Source organism: Antechinus flavipes, chromosome 4 (assembly GCF_016432865.1).
Source record: "Antechinus flavipes isolate AdamAnt ecotype Samford, QLD, Australia chromosome 4, AdamAnt_v2, whole genome shotgun sequence".
In the NCBI taxonomy this organism is placed as follows: domain Eukaryota; kingdom Metazoa; phylum Chordata; class Mammalia; order Dasyuromorphia; family Dasyuridae; genus Antechinus; species Antechinus flavipes.
The window spans coordinates 237,027,208-237,044,781 of NC_067401.1; the positions used below are offsets into that span (position 1 = coordinate 237,027,208).

Below are 17,574 nucleotides of genomic sequence, written 5' to 3' on the forward strand. Positions count from 1 at the left end.
TTGTACAAATCAGAAAAAAGAAAATACTATTTTTTCCCTCTATATGACATGAATTCAATCAACCAGTGATATGCAAAGCAAAGTTGAACCTGTACAAGAGATCCATCCTAATAACAAGGATAGCTAATTTAAAAAGATTTTGTGAAGAATATCAAAGAAAGTAATGGAAAAAAAATGCAAAAGACTGTGGCATAACAGTACTAAACCTAAAACTAAAATAAAGCAGCTATCATCAAAACCAAGTGGTACTGGATAAGAAATAGAGTAGGGGACAAATGGAATAAGTTACATATACAATGTTCAATGACTATTGCAAACCCCTGTGTGATAAACACAAAGAGTTCAATTTCTGGGATAAGAACTCACTATTTGAAAAAAGTTGTTGGGAAAACTGGAAAATAGTATGTCAAAAAATATCCATAGATCAACTTACTTCTCGTACCACATACCAAGATAAGGTCAAAATGGTTATTATATGATTTAGACATAAAGGATAATATTATAAATAAATTAGGAGAGCAAGTGATATTCTATCTGTCAGATCTTTGAAGATTTTTTTCATATTATATATGAAAAAGCAAGAACTAGAGAACATTATGAAATACAAAATGGATATTACTGATTACATTAAATTAAATTTTTTGCATAAACAAAAGCAATGCAGCCAATCTTAGAAGGGAAACAGAAAACTGGAAAATAATTTAATAAAGGTGTCCTTTCTAAAATATATTGAAAACTGAGTCAAATTTATAAGATTACAAGTCATTACCCAGTTGATAAATGTTCAAAGGATATGAACAGACAATCTTCAAATGAAGAAATTAAAGTTATCTGTAGTCATATGAAAAAATGCTCTAAATCACTATTGATTAAAAAATGAAAATTAAAACAATGCTGAAGTACCATCTAGTATCTATCAGATTGACTAAAATGACAGGAAGATAATGATAAATGTTGAAGTGAACGTGGGAAAATCAGAACACTAATGCATTGTGGGTGGAGTTGCGAAATGATCCACCCATTTTGGAGAGCAATCTGGAACCATGACCAAAGGGCTATTAAACTATGCATATCCTTTTGTTCCAACAGTGCCACAGTTAGATACTGGATACTGGATCTCTATCCCAAAAAAATCATAAAAAAAGAGAAAATAATCATATGTGGAAAAATAATCATATGTGTTTGAAGTAATTGTTTTTGTGGTACTAAAGAATTGGATAATGATGTTTATCAAATGGAGAATAGCTGAATAAGCTATGGTATATGAAAGTAATGGAATATCATTCTTCTATAAGAAATGATGAACAGGCTGATTTTAGACAAGTCTGGAATGATTCACATGAAGTGATGCTGAGTGAAGTAAGCAAAACTAAGAAAACACTGTACACAAACAACAACAATTTTGTGTGAAGATCAACTATGACAGACTTGGCTTTCAGTAATTCCATAATCCAAGGCAATTCCAATAAATTTTGAATGGAAAATGTCATCCACATTCAAAGAAAGAACTATGGATAATGAATGCAGATTGAAGCTTTCTCTTTCTCTCTCTCTCTCTCTCTCTCTCTCTCTCTCTCTCTCTGTGTGTGTGTGTGTGTGTATGGTTTTTCTCTCTTGTTCTGATTTTTTTCTCCCAACATGACTCACATGGAAATATGCCTTAAATGTAGCATTAGAAATTAAGAAACAATTTTTATAATGAAAAAAGCTACTCTCGACATGAAAGTTGCCATTTTTCTTATAGAAGGGTATTTTAGGAAAGGGTATAAAGTGATTGTACAAGGAATTCATTTTCTAATTACAACCACATCTTCTAATTAAAATCATAGGCTTAATCATTACTCTACTGCCCCACCATATTCTAAGTTCAAGAAACATGAACTCTGGGATTCTACCAATTCATCAATCAAAAGGAATTTATTGTCACTATTGTCACTAGGGATTAAAAAAAAAGGTTAAAAAGTCCTTTTCAATTTTATCAATTGAACTCAAATTCTAATGGGAAAGACAACATATACATAAAAAGGAAATCATAAGATATACAGAGCAAATGAAAAAGATAATTGCAAAGAAGGCAGTAGGGTAGAAAGGAGAACTGGAAAAAGTCTTCGTTAAAGATTTGATTATAGCTGAGTCATAAAAGCAACAAAGAAAGCTAAGAGATAGAAGTTAAAATGAAGAGCATTCCAGGTCTGAGAGATGCTAATGTAAAGACATAGAATTGACATATGATAAAGTAAAGTAAAGTAGGCCAAAATAAAGTTTGTCTGTATGTTGTCATATGAAAAAGTGCTCTAAATCACTATTGATTAAAAAATGATGTTGTCAAGTTCATGGGACAAAGTAAACCATAAATGACTGGAAAGATTAAAAAAAAAAAAAAAGGCAAGGTGGCAAAGAACTTTAAATGACAAAGAAACTTTTATTGCATCTTGGAGACAATAGAAGTCAATGGAATTTACTGAGTGGCATGGTCACTTGTAAGAAAATCACTTTGGCTGCTGAGTAGAAGATGGATTGTAGCAAGGAGAAATTTGAAAAAAGAATACCAACTAAATGACTATTGTAACAGAACAGAATAGAGAGGACGACAGCCCAAACGTGAGTTGTGGCTGTGCGAAAAATGACAATATTTAACAATGGACTTACTGACGGGGTGAGAGATGATACCAAGATTGCAAACCTGAGTGATAAGAGCTAATAATAATAATAACTAGCATTTATATAGAGCTTTAAGGTTTACAAAGAACTTTATATTTAACTCACTTTATGAGAATCATTTTATTCTCATAAAAATCCTGAGAAGTAGGTGCTATTATTATCTGCACTTTACAGATGAGGAAACTGAAGCAGATTATAGACTAAAATGACCTGCCCAGTTCTTAGTAAATATTCAAGTCAGGAGTGAAACAAAGTTATTTCTACCAGATTCAAATTCTATGCTCTAGCCACAGAAAGCATTATCTTCTACAGTAATGGATAAGTTAAGGTGAGGAATGTAGTAGGGAAGAAAATAAATTCTATTTTAAAAATGTTAATTTGTAATGTCTGTAGAAAATTCATTTTAAGACATCTAAAAGGTAATTTGTAATATGGGACTGTAGCTTAGGGGACAGACTAGGGCTGAATATAGGGATCTGATTATTGCTTCTACAGAGATCATTACTGAATTTAGGAGAGCTAATGAGATTACCAAGTAATTTAGCACATAGCAGAGTTTATTGTACTCTCATGAAACAGACTTTGGCAGACTGGTGAAGTGTATAGGCTCCTTAAAAAAAAGTTTTTTAAATGCATAAAACACATAGGATTACAAAACCAATTACAAGGAAATAGTTATCAAAATACTTATTTTTTTTAAAGTTTGGGGGCTTCAGATGAAGAACCCATGGTATAAGAAGGAAAATCAACAGATTCATAAGCATTTATTAAGCGCTCACCATGTATTACACCCAGTAATAAACAATGGAGATAAAAAAAGGCAAAAACTATTTTTACTCTCAAGAAGTTTACAATCTAATGGGAACAAAGAGAAGAAGGCCCAAAATACAGTCTTGAGGAACACCTATGCTTAAGAATTGGTGGGGAGACTTGAAGCTTTAAAACATTTTTAGCAACCCCAAGGTAAACTGTATGCCTGCCAGTCTAAACTGTTAAGCTAGAGAGACAAGATTAGGCTGAATGTAGGGTTGTCCAGTTTTAGGCTACAGAAAGTCTTGAAAGTTTGCCCTAAGTCATAGATGACACAGTGAAGAAAGTACTCAGAAATAAAAAGACATGTATGGGTACCGAAGTAAAATTTTTGATTCTTTGAAAGATTTAAGATCAGTGTGGGTACATTCTCAGCCAAAACATACTAGAATTAATTCACACCTTCACATCTTATTTTATTCTTATATAAGTTTTTCAAAAGAAAAAAAATTTAACTTTTGACACCTCATTTCTTATTCTTCCAGTATTAGTTCTATTTTTAACAAGGCTATTTTATAGCCATCAGGGTGGGAGTTGTAGGGAAGGAAATGGGCACTGTTAAATGTCTGGAACAATATAAAGTCAAATTAACAAATTTATAAATTCTAAAGCCAGATATGTGTAAAGTAAGAAAGGCAATAAAAGGAAGAAACCTACCTTAAGCCAAAAAAAAAAAAAAAAATCAGATAAGAAAATAAATCTATCATATGTAAACACTGGGGGTGGGGGAAGCAGAATATCATGAAGATCTATTTGCAATCACATTTAATCAATTCATTTGCAGGAATTAGCCTAAATTTTTTTTTTAGTTTGTTTTGGAAAATCACAATTAGAACTTACTTTAGAACAAATTCTACTAAAGTATGGAATGTCTATGGAATATTTAGAACCATCAGCCAACAAAAATTCTCACATGTGCATTACAAAGTTCTCACAACAAAGGTGAAGTGAAGAAATTCTTTTGGAGAGGCATGAAACACAGAAATGTGGAACAAGTTAAAATAGATATCCTTTAGTGACCTTATTCTCTTAGCAGAGAATAGAACATCTTTCTTAGAAATAGGAATGAAGGGAGTAGGGCTTATCATACTATAAATCTTTTGAGCTTAGCAAATGTACTTATGTAAATTTTGTGTTACCACTAGAGCACACACAGCCTCTTGTTCTGCATATGGTAGACCAAGAACATCTGTTTAATTGTGAAAATCTTACCATTTGATAATCATGACCCCTTTTCATTCTCATTTTAAAGAAAATGTCCTTACTTTTGGCATATATCCATTAAGATACTACATGTATGTGTATATATATGTGTTGGTGTGTGTATAGATATATAAATGTATATATGTATAGGTATGTGTGTATGTATATGTATGTGGTATTATAGAATCAGAAAAATTTCTAGGAATCATTTTATACAAAAGTCTTAGTAGGGAGGAGGGACAACTAGGTGATACAGTGGATAGAGCACCAGCCCTGAAGTCAGGAGGACTTGAATTCAAAACTGACGTCAGACACTTAACACTTCCTAGCTGTGTGACCCTGTGCAAGTCACTTAACCCCAATTGCCTTAGCACAAAATAAATAAATAAATAAATAAATTAAATAAATAAATAAATAAATCTTATGGGGGGAGGAGTTATGATAACTGAAGATTTCCTTAAAATTCTGAGATTCAAAAGACAGGAAGTAAATATCAAAGGAGAAAACTATTTGTGATGAAGTCCCTGTCCCAAATGAAACAAGGTGAATCATTTGTTCATTGGTTTCTTATTCCTAATAGAAACCCTAAATAAAACACAAGGAAAATTCAATGAGACATCCAGTCAAATGTGATAGGACAAAATAAAACCTAAACCTAAAATAGTTTCAATAACCTCAGAAAAGAAAAGCCAATAACTTTAGAAAAACCACACTATATGTCTCCAAAAACTTTCAGTAAGATTAAAACAATTTGGTTTTAGGATATTCCTTCAACTTGGTAATACTGTTATATAAATTTTTAAGTACATATATTTATTATTAATTCTCAAGAATAAAATATTGAACTAATATTGGAATTAAATGCTTCTATCCATTAACTTGTACATAAAAAAGGAAAATATTGATTATAACATATTACAAGATATATGTTAGAGGATCATGACTGGAGTTGAACAACAAACTGTAAATCTCTAAACTCCATTTTATGTCTTTAGCACTAAGCACTTTTTTGGGGAAGAACTAAATAAGATATTTATTATCACCAAGGAACTTGACATTCCATTAGCAGTAAAGTATGTTTCACAATTGACCTTAATGACATTTTTCCATTTGGGGGCAGCAAAGTCAAAGGCCTTCAATTCCCTGCTGTCTCTACCATGTATCAACAACTAACATAACTTTGGATCATTAATTTCAGGAGACTACACAACATCCAGAAAATACAGAACTCAATTCATCTATGAAATTTATCTGCTTGAATTTTCACAGAAAACACAATAGATACCAGATGTATACAAAATAAACCAAAACTAGTAATTTCCCAATACCACTATATCAAAATACTCCTATGAATCTGTGAACTCACTGATTTGTATATTCCCTTCAAAGATGCAAGTAACAACCTTCTATATCCTGCATGACACTCCATTCCATTTACTTGTATGCAAGGATGCCCAGTCAATCTGAATCCCTTGGTTTCTCCATTGCAAAGATGCCAGTTGAAAAAATACTAGTGGAATATTTGGGATGTCTAGTTGCTATTCCTCACTCTCAATATGTGATTAATTCATTTTATTTATCATATTTTCCTTGATGATGGCCTATGTTATAGTGGTTTTTCACATTTTTTTATATGAATATGCTGGCACACTCACACTTTATTGATCTGGCTGAGCAATATATTTTATACCAATATGCTACTTATGTTGTTATATAGCTAATCATAGAATACCATAAACTTACAAAAACTAGTCCAAAGTATATCTGATCATGATATATCAAAATCTAGTTGTATACACTGTCAAAAGAATATATGCCATCAATTTTTTTTTTAATATGGAGTCTTTTAAAGACAAAACTTTTTAAGTTGCTTAATTTAATTATGATAATATAGAGATAAAAGTAATTGCTTTCCCAGGTAAGTCTAATTTCCTACATAGAAAGTGAATTAGTTTTTTTTTTGTTTGTTTTCTCTCTCCTCCCATCCCCTCCCATAGACAGCAAGTAATCCAACATAAGTTAAACATGTGCAATTCTTCTAAACATAATTCCATATGTATCATGCTATCCAAGAGAAATCAGCTCAAAAGCTGAAAGAAAAAAAAAACAACAGGCAAACAACAAGAACATTAAAAAGATGCAAATACTATGCTTTGATCAACATTCAGTCCACATAGTTCTCTTTCTGGATGAGGATGGCTCCATCATAAGTCTATACATTTATTCTTATACATTTCACTCCATTCTCTAAATATTTTAGAAATACTGATGTAAAAATTTTCTTCCAGGTTTCTATTTTCCTTCTAATATCTTGGACATTGGTTTTATTTGTACAAAAGCTTTTAAATTTAATATAATGAAAATTATCCATTTTGGATTTTATAACATTCTCTATTTCTTCTTTGGCCACAAATTCCTTCCTTCTCCATACATCTGAAAGTCAGATCCCTTGTTTTCCTATCAATGCCCAGTTTATGGCACATTATTTTTCTAGTTTTTGAGCAAATTTTATCAAATAGTGAGTTCTTATCCCAGAAGGTGGAGTCTTTGGATTTACCAAACACTAAATCATTCCAGTCACTGATTACTGTGTCTTGTGAACCTAATCTAGTCCACTGAGCCACTATTCTGATTCTTAGCTAGTAACAAATGATTTTAATGACTGCCACTTTATGATATAGTTTTGGGTATGGTACAGCTAGGCCATCCACCTTCATTTGCATTTTTTCATTAATTTCCTTGAAATTCTTGACCTTTACATATTTATATTCCAGATGAATTTTATTATTTTTCCAGTTCTATAATTTCTTGACAGTTTTACTGGTAGGGCACTGAATAACTACATTAATTTAGGTAGAATTGTCATTTTTATTATATTATGTTATATGTTATATTATCTCTGCCAATCCATGAGCTCTTGATATTCTTCCAATTGTTTAGATCTAATTTTATTTGAGTGAAAAGTGTTTTGTAATCATGTTCACATAGTTCCTGGCTTTGCCTTAGCAAGTATATTCTCAAATATTTTATTTTAAATGAATTATTTTAGTTTCTAGTTATTTTAGTATTCTAGTTATTTTAAATGAGATTTTTTCTACCTCTTCTGAAGAACTTTATTGGTACCATATGGAAATGCCTATAATTTGTGTGGGTTTATTTTATATCCTGCAACTTCACTAATGTTGTTAATTGTTTCTAATAGTTTTTTAGTTGATTATCGAGAATTCTCTAAATATACCATATCATCTACAAGAGTGATAATTTCTTTCCTCATTACCTACTCTAATTCCTTCAATTTTTCTTTCTTCTCATTGCTAAAACTAACACTTCTAATACAATACTGAATAGCAGTTGTGATAATAGGCAACCTTGTTTCATCCCAGATCTTACTGGAAATGCTTCTAGTCTACTCCATTATACATAATTGTTGGAATCCCTTACTAACTGCTAACTAATTAGAGTTGATCTAATCTTACAAGAAGATGTTTTGGGCAGAACCTGAAACAAGGTACTAAGTAGAACTAAGTTCAATGAGTTCACACCTCCCTTGAAGCTCGTTGGGCCAGAGAGCACTATGGGAGAAAACCCATAATCCCTCTCTCTCGTATCCCACAATTCCTCCCTCTTGGATAAAAGAAACAGACAGAAGCTCTCGGTCAGATTTCAGTAGAGTTACGCCAGAAGCCCTCTCTCCGAGGCAAGGCAGAATATTTTCCACTTGGCTGGCTGGTGGCAGAAGTGTTCTTCGGAGAGTGAAGATGCTACAAGTCGAGATTTCAGCGGAATGACATGAAGAGTTGGAGCTGGCTGGAGGCTGAAGAAAACTGAGGCAGAGGCTGAAGGACCAGACCTTTGGATTTGGTGACATTCGGAGAGAGCTCTTGGAACCAAGCAGAGAGATAGGCCTCTAAGCTAACCGGGCTATATTGGGACAATAAAAGATCTGAACTTTTATCACCTGGCTGAGTTTTGAGAAGAAAAAACTCACCACATTTTGGCGCCCGAACAGGGACCGATTCAGATCCATCTGAACTAGATCACAACATTTTGGCGCCCTGAACGTGGGACAAACAGACCCCTCAGTGGATTTCAGTGGAAAAGCTACGATCCTGATTCAAGTGGAAAAGCCTCTGATCCTGATCCAGTGGAAAAGACTCTTCAACCCAGAAATTAGAGTGAGTACAACAAAGAAATTTTGTTAAAAGAGTTAAAGTAGAATTTCAGCTAAGATGGGACAGATATTTAGAAAACAGCCTGTTTCTGTTCAAGGAAAATGTTTAGAGAGCATTGTCAAAATTATGAAAAGCCAAGGTTTAATTATAAGTTTACAGCAAATCACTGAATTTTTACAAACTATAAAGGACATATGTCCTTGTTTCTCTCTTGATAAGGAATTAGATCTAAATGAATGGAAATTGGTTGGAGAGGATCTTTGTCAATTCTATGATAAAAATGGGCCTAACTCAATAATTAATACATATAATGTAATACAATTGGCTATAAGAAGTTATTTAAGTGATAGAATGATGAAAAGGAAAGTACAGGAGGAAGAAATGCCAACTTTACTAGGTGAAAAGGAGGACAAATCAGATGAGAATGGAGTTAATTACAATTCTGAGTATGATACTTCACAGCAGGAGGAATTAGGTGATTCCACATCTCATGACCCTCCCCCTGCAATTAACCCTTCATGGGTGGAACAAGGGGGAGGGAGAGAGACAGAAACACAGTCAGCTTCTCCTGTAAAGCAGAATTTGATTAAAGCAAAAAATGAAGGAGAAGATATATCTGATTTTATAAATGCATATCCTGTGATTGAAGAGCTCAACTCCTCAGGTCAAAAAGAGAGAAGATACACTCCTTTTAATTTGGAAAAAATTAAAGATTTGAAAAAGGGTTGCACTCTTTATGGGGCTACATCATCTTATGTGAAGATGTTACTAGATAATTTGTCTTATGAAATCCTAACCCCGAATGACTGGAAATCCATAACAAAAACTTGTCTAGAACCGGGACAAAATTTATTGTGGCTTTCAGAGTTTCATGAATTATGTAGGATTCAAGCCCAACGCAATAGGCAAACAGGAGCTATTGTACAAGTTGCTTTTGACCAACTAACTGGAGAAGGTCAGTATGCAGAGAGTTCAGAACAGATTTATTATCCCATAACAGTGTATGAGCAAATTTCTAAGGCTGCAATAAAAGCTTGGAATTCTCTCCCTGGACAGAAAGATGGAAATAATGTTTTCACAAAAATAGAGCAAGGTCCCAATGAACCTTTTGCAGATTTTGTGGGACATTTACAAACAGCTGTAATAAGAACCATTGGAGACAATGCAGCAACAGAAATAATGACTAGACATTTGGCTAAGGAAAATGCCAATGATATTTGCAAGAGAATTATATGGGGGCTAGACAAAAATGCTCCTTTAGAAGAAATCATTAGACGCTGTGCCACAGTGGGCACAAATGCTTATTATGCCCAGACTATGATGAACATGGAAAGACAAGGTCCTTCTTGGCAGAGGAATTCTAGAGAAACTCATCGATGTTTTCATTGCGGAAAAATTGGACATTTGAGAGCTCATTGTAGATATGGAGATAGAGTGAGAAGACAGGGTGAGAGAAAACCCAAAACCCCATGTCCAAAATGTAACCGAGGCTTTCATTGGGCCTCTAAATGTATATTGACCCAGAGGAATGAGAGGCAGGGCCCAGCTCTAAAGTATCAATCAAAGGACAGGTGGGGCATGATAGCAGCTGAGGTTACACCCAGAGAGACTTTAGAAATTCAGAACTCTGATGTCATCAACCAACAGAAAAGCAATCAGGATTACAGTTGGGAAGAATACAGGCCTTTTAAGACAACAAGACAATATCCAATGCAAAAAGCTCCAATGTAATTACCAGATGATGAGGAGAAATCCCAAAAGTGGTAAATAGAAGAGAATTAGATAGGTTAACTGCTTGGGGAAGAGGATCTGCTTATATTTCCACAGGTGGAAAAGGCTAACAATGAGACTGTCAAAAGAACTTTAAAATCTTCAGCTTTCAGTTCCTGAAAAACCAGCAAGAATCACTGGATTCCTTGAGATGAAAGATTGTTGATGAGACTTTTGCAGTAGTTAAATTTTCATGTTGATTCATGTTATTTGTTACATTACCACTAGCCTGTGTTATATTGCTGTGTGCTTTTGTAAATTATGTATAATGCCTCCCATATTGATGGATTTATGTATACCATGTATATCTGTTACAAAGTTCTGGCCCATATTGATGGATTTATGTGTACCCCCTCAGAAACCCCCTATGTTTTAAAACAAAAGAAAGGGGGAGATGTTGGAATCCCTTACTAACTGCTAACTAATTAGAGTTGATCTAATCTTACAAGAAGATGTTTTGGGCAGAACCTGAAACAAGGTACTAAGTAGAACTAAGTTCAATGAGTTCACACCTCCCTTGAAGCTCGTTGGGCCAGAGAGCACTATGGGAGAAAACCCATAATCCCTCTCTCTCGTATCCCACAATTCCTCCCTCTTGGATAAAAGAAACAGACAGAAGCTCTCGGTCAGATTTCAGTAGAGTTACGCCAGAAGCCCTCTCTCCGAGGCAAGGCAGAATATTTTCCACTTGGCTGGCTGGTGGCAGAAGTGTTCTTCGGAGAGTGAAGATGCTACAAGTCGAGATTTCAGCGGAATGACATGAAGAGTTGGAGCTGGCTGGAGGCTGAAGAAAACTGAGGCAGAGGCTGAAGGACCAGACCTTTGGATTTGGTGACATTCGGAGAGAGCTCTTGGAACCAAGCAGAGAGATAGGCCTCTAAGCTAACCGGGCTATATTGGGACAATAAAAGATCTGAACTTTTATCACCTGGCTGAGTTTTGAGAAGAAAAAACTCACCACACATAATGTTTGCAGATGGTTTTAAATAGATGTTACTTATCATTTTAAGAGAAACTCTATTTATTACTATACTTCCTAGTATTTTTAATAGGAATGAGTGTTCTATTTTGTCAAATGCCTTTTCTTCACCAATTAAAATAATCATATATTTTCTATTACTTTGTTTATTGTTATGGTCAATTATCTTAATAGTTTTCCTGATACTGAACCAGTCCTGCATTCCTGGTATAAATCCTCTTTGGTTAGCATATTATCCTGAAAATAAATTGCTGCAAGCTCTTTGCTAATATTTTATTTAGGATTTTTCCATCAATATTCATTAGGAAAATTAGTCTGTAATTTTCTTTCTGTTTTAGCCCTTTCTGGTTTAGGTATCAGCACCATATCTATGTCATAAAAGGAATTTGGTACAACTCCTTTTTCCCTTATTTTTCTACATAGTTTATATAGTATTGGAATTAATTATTCTTTAAATGTTTGGTAGAATTCACTTGTAAATGCATGTAGCCTGGAGATTTTTTTGGGGGGGAATTCATTTATGGCTTATTTAATTTATTTTTCTAAAGTGGGACTATTTAAGTAATCTATTTCCTCATCTGTTAATTTGGGCAACTTATATTTTTATAAATATTATTCCATTTCATTTAGATTATCAGATTTATTGGCATAAAAGTGAGAAAAATATCTCATAATTATTGCTTTAATTTCCTCTTCACCCTTTTCATTTTTGACACTGGTATTTTTTTTTTCCTTTCTTCTAATCAAATCAACCAAAGATTTATCTACTCGGTTGTTTTTCTTTCAGTTTTATTAATTTCTCCTTTGATTTTTAGAATTTCTATTTTGGTATTTAATTGGGGTTTTTTCATTTGTTCTTTTTCTAGCTTTTTTATTACATGCCCAATTTATTGATCTTCTCTATTTTATTCATGTAAGCACCTACTACTTTGGTTGTTTCCCATAAGTATTGGCATATTTTCTCATTATTGTCTCTCTCTTGGATGAAATTATCAATTGCTTCTATAATTTGTTGTTTGACTCACTTATTCTTTTTTTTTTTTTTGCCTTTTTATTTTTTAAAAAAGAATGAGATTAAAAAAAAACAAAAAGAAAAGAAACACAAAGCAAAATATAGCAAAACAAAAGAGAACACTGTAATGTGCCTAGCAGAATATCAGGGAGGATTCAAAATATTTAACAACAAATTTTCAGATCAAGAAAGTATATATAAAGAAGAAATTATATTCATGAATGGCAATTTTTTCTTTACTTCCTTGTAAAGTATTCTTTGGTTCTCTGCTGTTTATTTACTTTATTTTTTCCTTCCTTTAATTTCCCCACCCCCCACTCCCAAGCAAGCTACATTTAAGAAAAGATATATTTATGTGTATGTGTATGTATATATATATATATATATGTGTGTATATATGTATATATAAATAATAGAACAGAATGTGAAACATTTATAAGAAAAATGATAGATTTGAAGAAGAGATCAAGAAAATTTGAGAATAATTGGACTGCCAGAAAGTTGTGACCAAAAGGAAAACCTTGACATGATAATGCAAGAAATAATCCAAACAAATTGTCCTAGAGGAAAGTACAAATAGAAAAAATCCACCAATGACCACTTCAAAGAGATCCTGTGTAGAAAATATACAGTAATTCTGAAACCCCCAGAGAGAAAATTTTGCAAGAAACAAGAAAATGACTCATTCGTTCTTTAGGATTAGATGATTTAGTTTCCAATTAATTTTTTGTCTATTTTCATGACTCTTTATTACATGCAATTTTTATTGCATCATGATCTCAAAAGAATGCATTTGCTATGTCTGCCTTCTGCATTTGACTATGAGATTTTTATGCTCCATGGTCTATTTTTATGTAGGTGTCATGTATTCTGAGAAAAAGGTATATTCTTTTCTATTCTCATTCAATTTTCTCCAAAGGTCTATCACATTTAACTTTTCTAAAATTCTATTCACTTCCTTAACTTCCTTCTTGTTTTATTTTATGGTTTTGATATAGTTAATTTTGATATAGGAAAGTTGAAATCTCCCATTAATATAGTTTTCTATTTCTTCCTGCAACTCATTTTAACTTCTCTAAAAATCTGAATTTTGACTAATACTTGGTGTATACATGTTTTAATGTTAATACGTCTTCATTATCTACGGTATCATTTAGCAAGATGTAGTTTCCTTCCTTACCTCTTTTAATTACATCTATTTTTGCTTTTGCTTGATTTAAGATCAGAATGGCTATCCTGCTTTTTTTTTTTTTTTTTAAACTTCAGCTGAAGCATAATGGATTCTGCTCCAGCCTTTTAGTTTTACTCTGTGTATATATCTTTGTTTCAGATGTGTTTCTCGTAAACAGCATATTGTAGGATTCTGGCTTTTCATCCAGTCTGCTATCCACTTCCAATATATGGGAAAGTTCATTCCTTTCACATTCAGAGTTAAGATTACTAATTCTGTACTTCCTGACATCCTATTTTTCTCAAGTTAAACTTTTCTCTTTCCTTTCCCCCTTTCCCTTCTCACTACTGTATTGCTTATGACTCATTTCCCTCAATTTTCCCTCCCTTTTTTCAATTCCCTCATTTCTTATCCCTTTCCCTTTTTACTTCTGCCCTCCCTTCTATTAATCTCTCCCTTTCTTTTCTCCTTTCCCCTCCTACTACCTTCTAAGAGGTGAAACAAATTTTTATACCGAACTAAGTATGTAAGTTATTTCTACCTGAACCAAATCTGATGATGAGATTAAGGTTAAAACAAAACTCACCCCCCCTTCCCCTTTTTCTCTAAACTATAAGAGATCTCCCCTTTCCTCTTCTCCCAGTGCATTCCCTTTTCCATCCCTAATTTGTTTTATATCACATTAAAGTCAACTTATAACTATACTCTTTTAAGTACTGCCCTAATAAAGATACAGTTCTCTCAAGTTAAATTTTTCATCTTCCTATATAGAGATATAAACATTTTAACCTTAAAAAAACATTTTTTCCCTTTCATTTTCCATTTTATGCTTCTCTTCAGTCTTGTATTTGAAGATCAAATTTTCTGTTCAGCTATGGTCTTTTCATCAAAAATGACTGAAAATCCCTTATTTTATTTAATGTCCATCTTTTCCCCTGAAAGATAATGCTTAACTTTGCTAGGTGGTTGATTCTTGATTTTAGTCCAAGCTTCTTTGCCTTTCAGATACCATATTCTAGGTCTTCTGATCCTTCAGTGTGGGAGCTTTTAAGTCTTGGGTAATCCTGATTGTGGGTCCTTGATATTTGAATTGTTTCTTTCTGGCTACTTGCAGTATTTTCTCCTTAATGTGATAATTCTGGAATATAGCTACAATATTCCTTGGAATTTTCATTTTGGAGTCTCTTCAGGGGGTGGTTGGTAGATTCTTTCAATGATTATTTAATCCTCTGGTTCTAGGAACATCAAAGAATTTTTCCTTGATGATTTCTTGAAAGACGCTGTCCAACTCTTTTTTTTCATCATGGCTTTCAGTTCTTAGATTCTCTCAGATTTATTGGAGGTATTTTACATTTTTATTATTTTACTTTTATTTTTTCATTTCTTCATTTTGATTGAATGATTTTTGATATCTCATTGAACTATTCACTTTCATTTGTCTAATTTTTACTGAATTATTTTCTCCAGTTAATTTTTTACCCCCTTTTGCATTTGGCGAATTGTACTTTGAAAGGAATTATGTTGTTCAGTTTTGGTTCCCCCCCACCCATTTCACCAATTCTATTTTTGAAGGCGTTGTTTGTTTGTTTGTTTTTCAATAAATATATTTCCATTTCATCAAATTTATTTTTTAAGGAGTTGTTTTCTTCAGTAAATTTCTGTGCCCCCTTTTCCAAAATATTGGTGTTCTCCCCCAAACTTAAATAATTCTTCTACAATGCTTTCATTTGGTTTCTCATTTTTCTTCTATCTTTCTTTTAAATCCTTTCTGAACTTTTCTAAGAAAGCCTTTTGAATTGGAGACCAGTTCATATACTCCTTTGAGCTTCATCTGCAGTATTTTGCCTTTGTATTCTGGTTTTTCCCTATCTTTACAGGGAAAGTTTTCTAGTGAGAGCTCTTTTTTTTGCTTTTTTGTTCATTTTTAAAGGTTGAAATCTGCTCTTAGGGTACAGAGGAGATTGTCCCAAGCTTCCTCTGCAGGATAACAAGGGCTTCTCACTAACTGTGCTGAGGCCAGTGCTGCAGGCTTCCCCACTACACTGTGTAGCCTGATCAAATCCCACCTGGTTCTGGGGTTCAGGGACTCACATTTTATCTTCTGTGGTTGCACTAGCAGTCTCACAGCTGGTCTGTTGATCTGGTCTTCCAAACCATGACAGGGTAGCCAACACTGCTGTATTTTGTCTAAGAGCCTCCTGCTAGATTCTCTCCATTGGGCCTCTAGCCCTGCTGGAGCTTTCCTGTCATGCCTGTGGTGGGCCCTGTTTCCCCTGCTCAAGACTTTTTCCAAAGTCCTTCCAAGATATTTTAAGTTGTGAAATTATTACAATCTCAGTATTTCTGGAATCTGTCACTTCAAAATCCATTCAGAAGCTTAATTTAATGTTGATTCTGAGGGAAGCAAGCTATGGAGAGCTCAGGCAATGTCTTGTCTATTCTCTGCCATCTTGGCTCTGTCACATCTACTACTTTACTATTTTAACAAACTTGCAAAGAGAACTTTCTAGATAACTGAATTCCCCTACCCTCGATGGCACTCCCTGGAAGTATGTAAATTTATTATATCTCACCTTCACTAAGAGTACACAGAACTTATTTTTTTTTTTTTTGCATACATCAAAAACATCATGAACAACAATTATACAATTAAAGTTAATAGGGTGGTATCAAGAAAGGCTTAATAAATTCTAAGAAGTTGAAAAGAGGAAGGAATGTAACCCAGTTATAAGGGCAGCCTATGCAAAAGCACCAATATATTATAAGTAGGCCAATGTGCCTGAACTGTAAAGTACAAAAAGGAAAGTAATATTTAGTAAAACTAGAGAAGTAGGTTGACACAAAGTTAAAAAGACTAAAAAGACTTTAAATGAAGGAAGGAGGAGAAGGAGGAGAAGAAGTTTGTATTTTATCTCAGAGAAATGACAGACATAATTTAGGAGAGTCACTGACAAGATGTTTGGAAAATGGATTGGAATGAGGTAAGATTTGAGACATCAATCATTTTATATATGATAATGCAAACTTTTCTAAGAAAAACTGTCTGATAGAGAAAGAAAGATGAACTATGAAATCTTTTAAAATCTTCTGTTAAGCTAAAGACAGAAAGAAGAAAATAGATTATACTTTTAAGTCTATATAGAAACCAAACTGGCCTGTGTGCTTCTAACACCTAAAATGTAAATCTGAGACAGCTAATGTGATATAAGAACACTATAGAGTTTAGTGAAAAAGTCCAGATTCCAATTAAAGTTCTGTAACTATATCTTTTAACTACTTACTGACTTAATTTCTAATCTTTAAAATGAAAATAGTTGTGCTTCCATTCAAGACAATGAAATCAGATAATATATATATCAGCATTTTACAAACTACATACTTCCTTTACCTTGATCAAAAAGTTATTTTTTTTCCCTTGTGATCCAAACACACTAATTGTGGGGTGAACTCTAGGTGAACAAATGCAGATCAGCAAATGCTGTGCAATTTAGAATCTTAAGAAATTAACTGGGGTTTCAAAGAGATTAGGTTACTTGCCCAGGTTATACTGTCAATAAGGTCTTCCTTACTCCAAGGCTAAATCTTTTTATATTGCTCTATTCTCAAATAAGTTATACTGAGTATAATTTAATCTTTTGATGAATTAAGGACACCATTGAAAACATTAATTGTTGAATTGTTCTTTAATTTCAAGGACAACTACAACACATAAAGCTAATTTTTTCACCATTAAATTAACATTCCCAAATTACTATGTTCTTATAATTTGTCTTCTCTGCTGTCACACTTATTTCTA

General features: G+C 33.2%; 1 protein-coding gene across 1 annotated transcript in view; it reads right to left on the minus strand.

The window, feature by feature from the left end:
* Nucleotides 1–17,574, minus strand: part of LMBRD1 (LMBR1 domain containing 1) — a 181,967-nt gene that overhangs the window by 88,897 nt on the left and 75,496 nt on the right. The gene's annotated exons all lie outside the window — the stretch shown is intronic.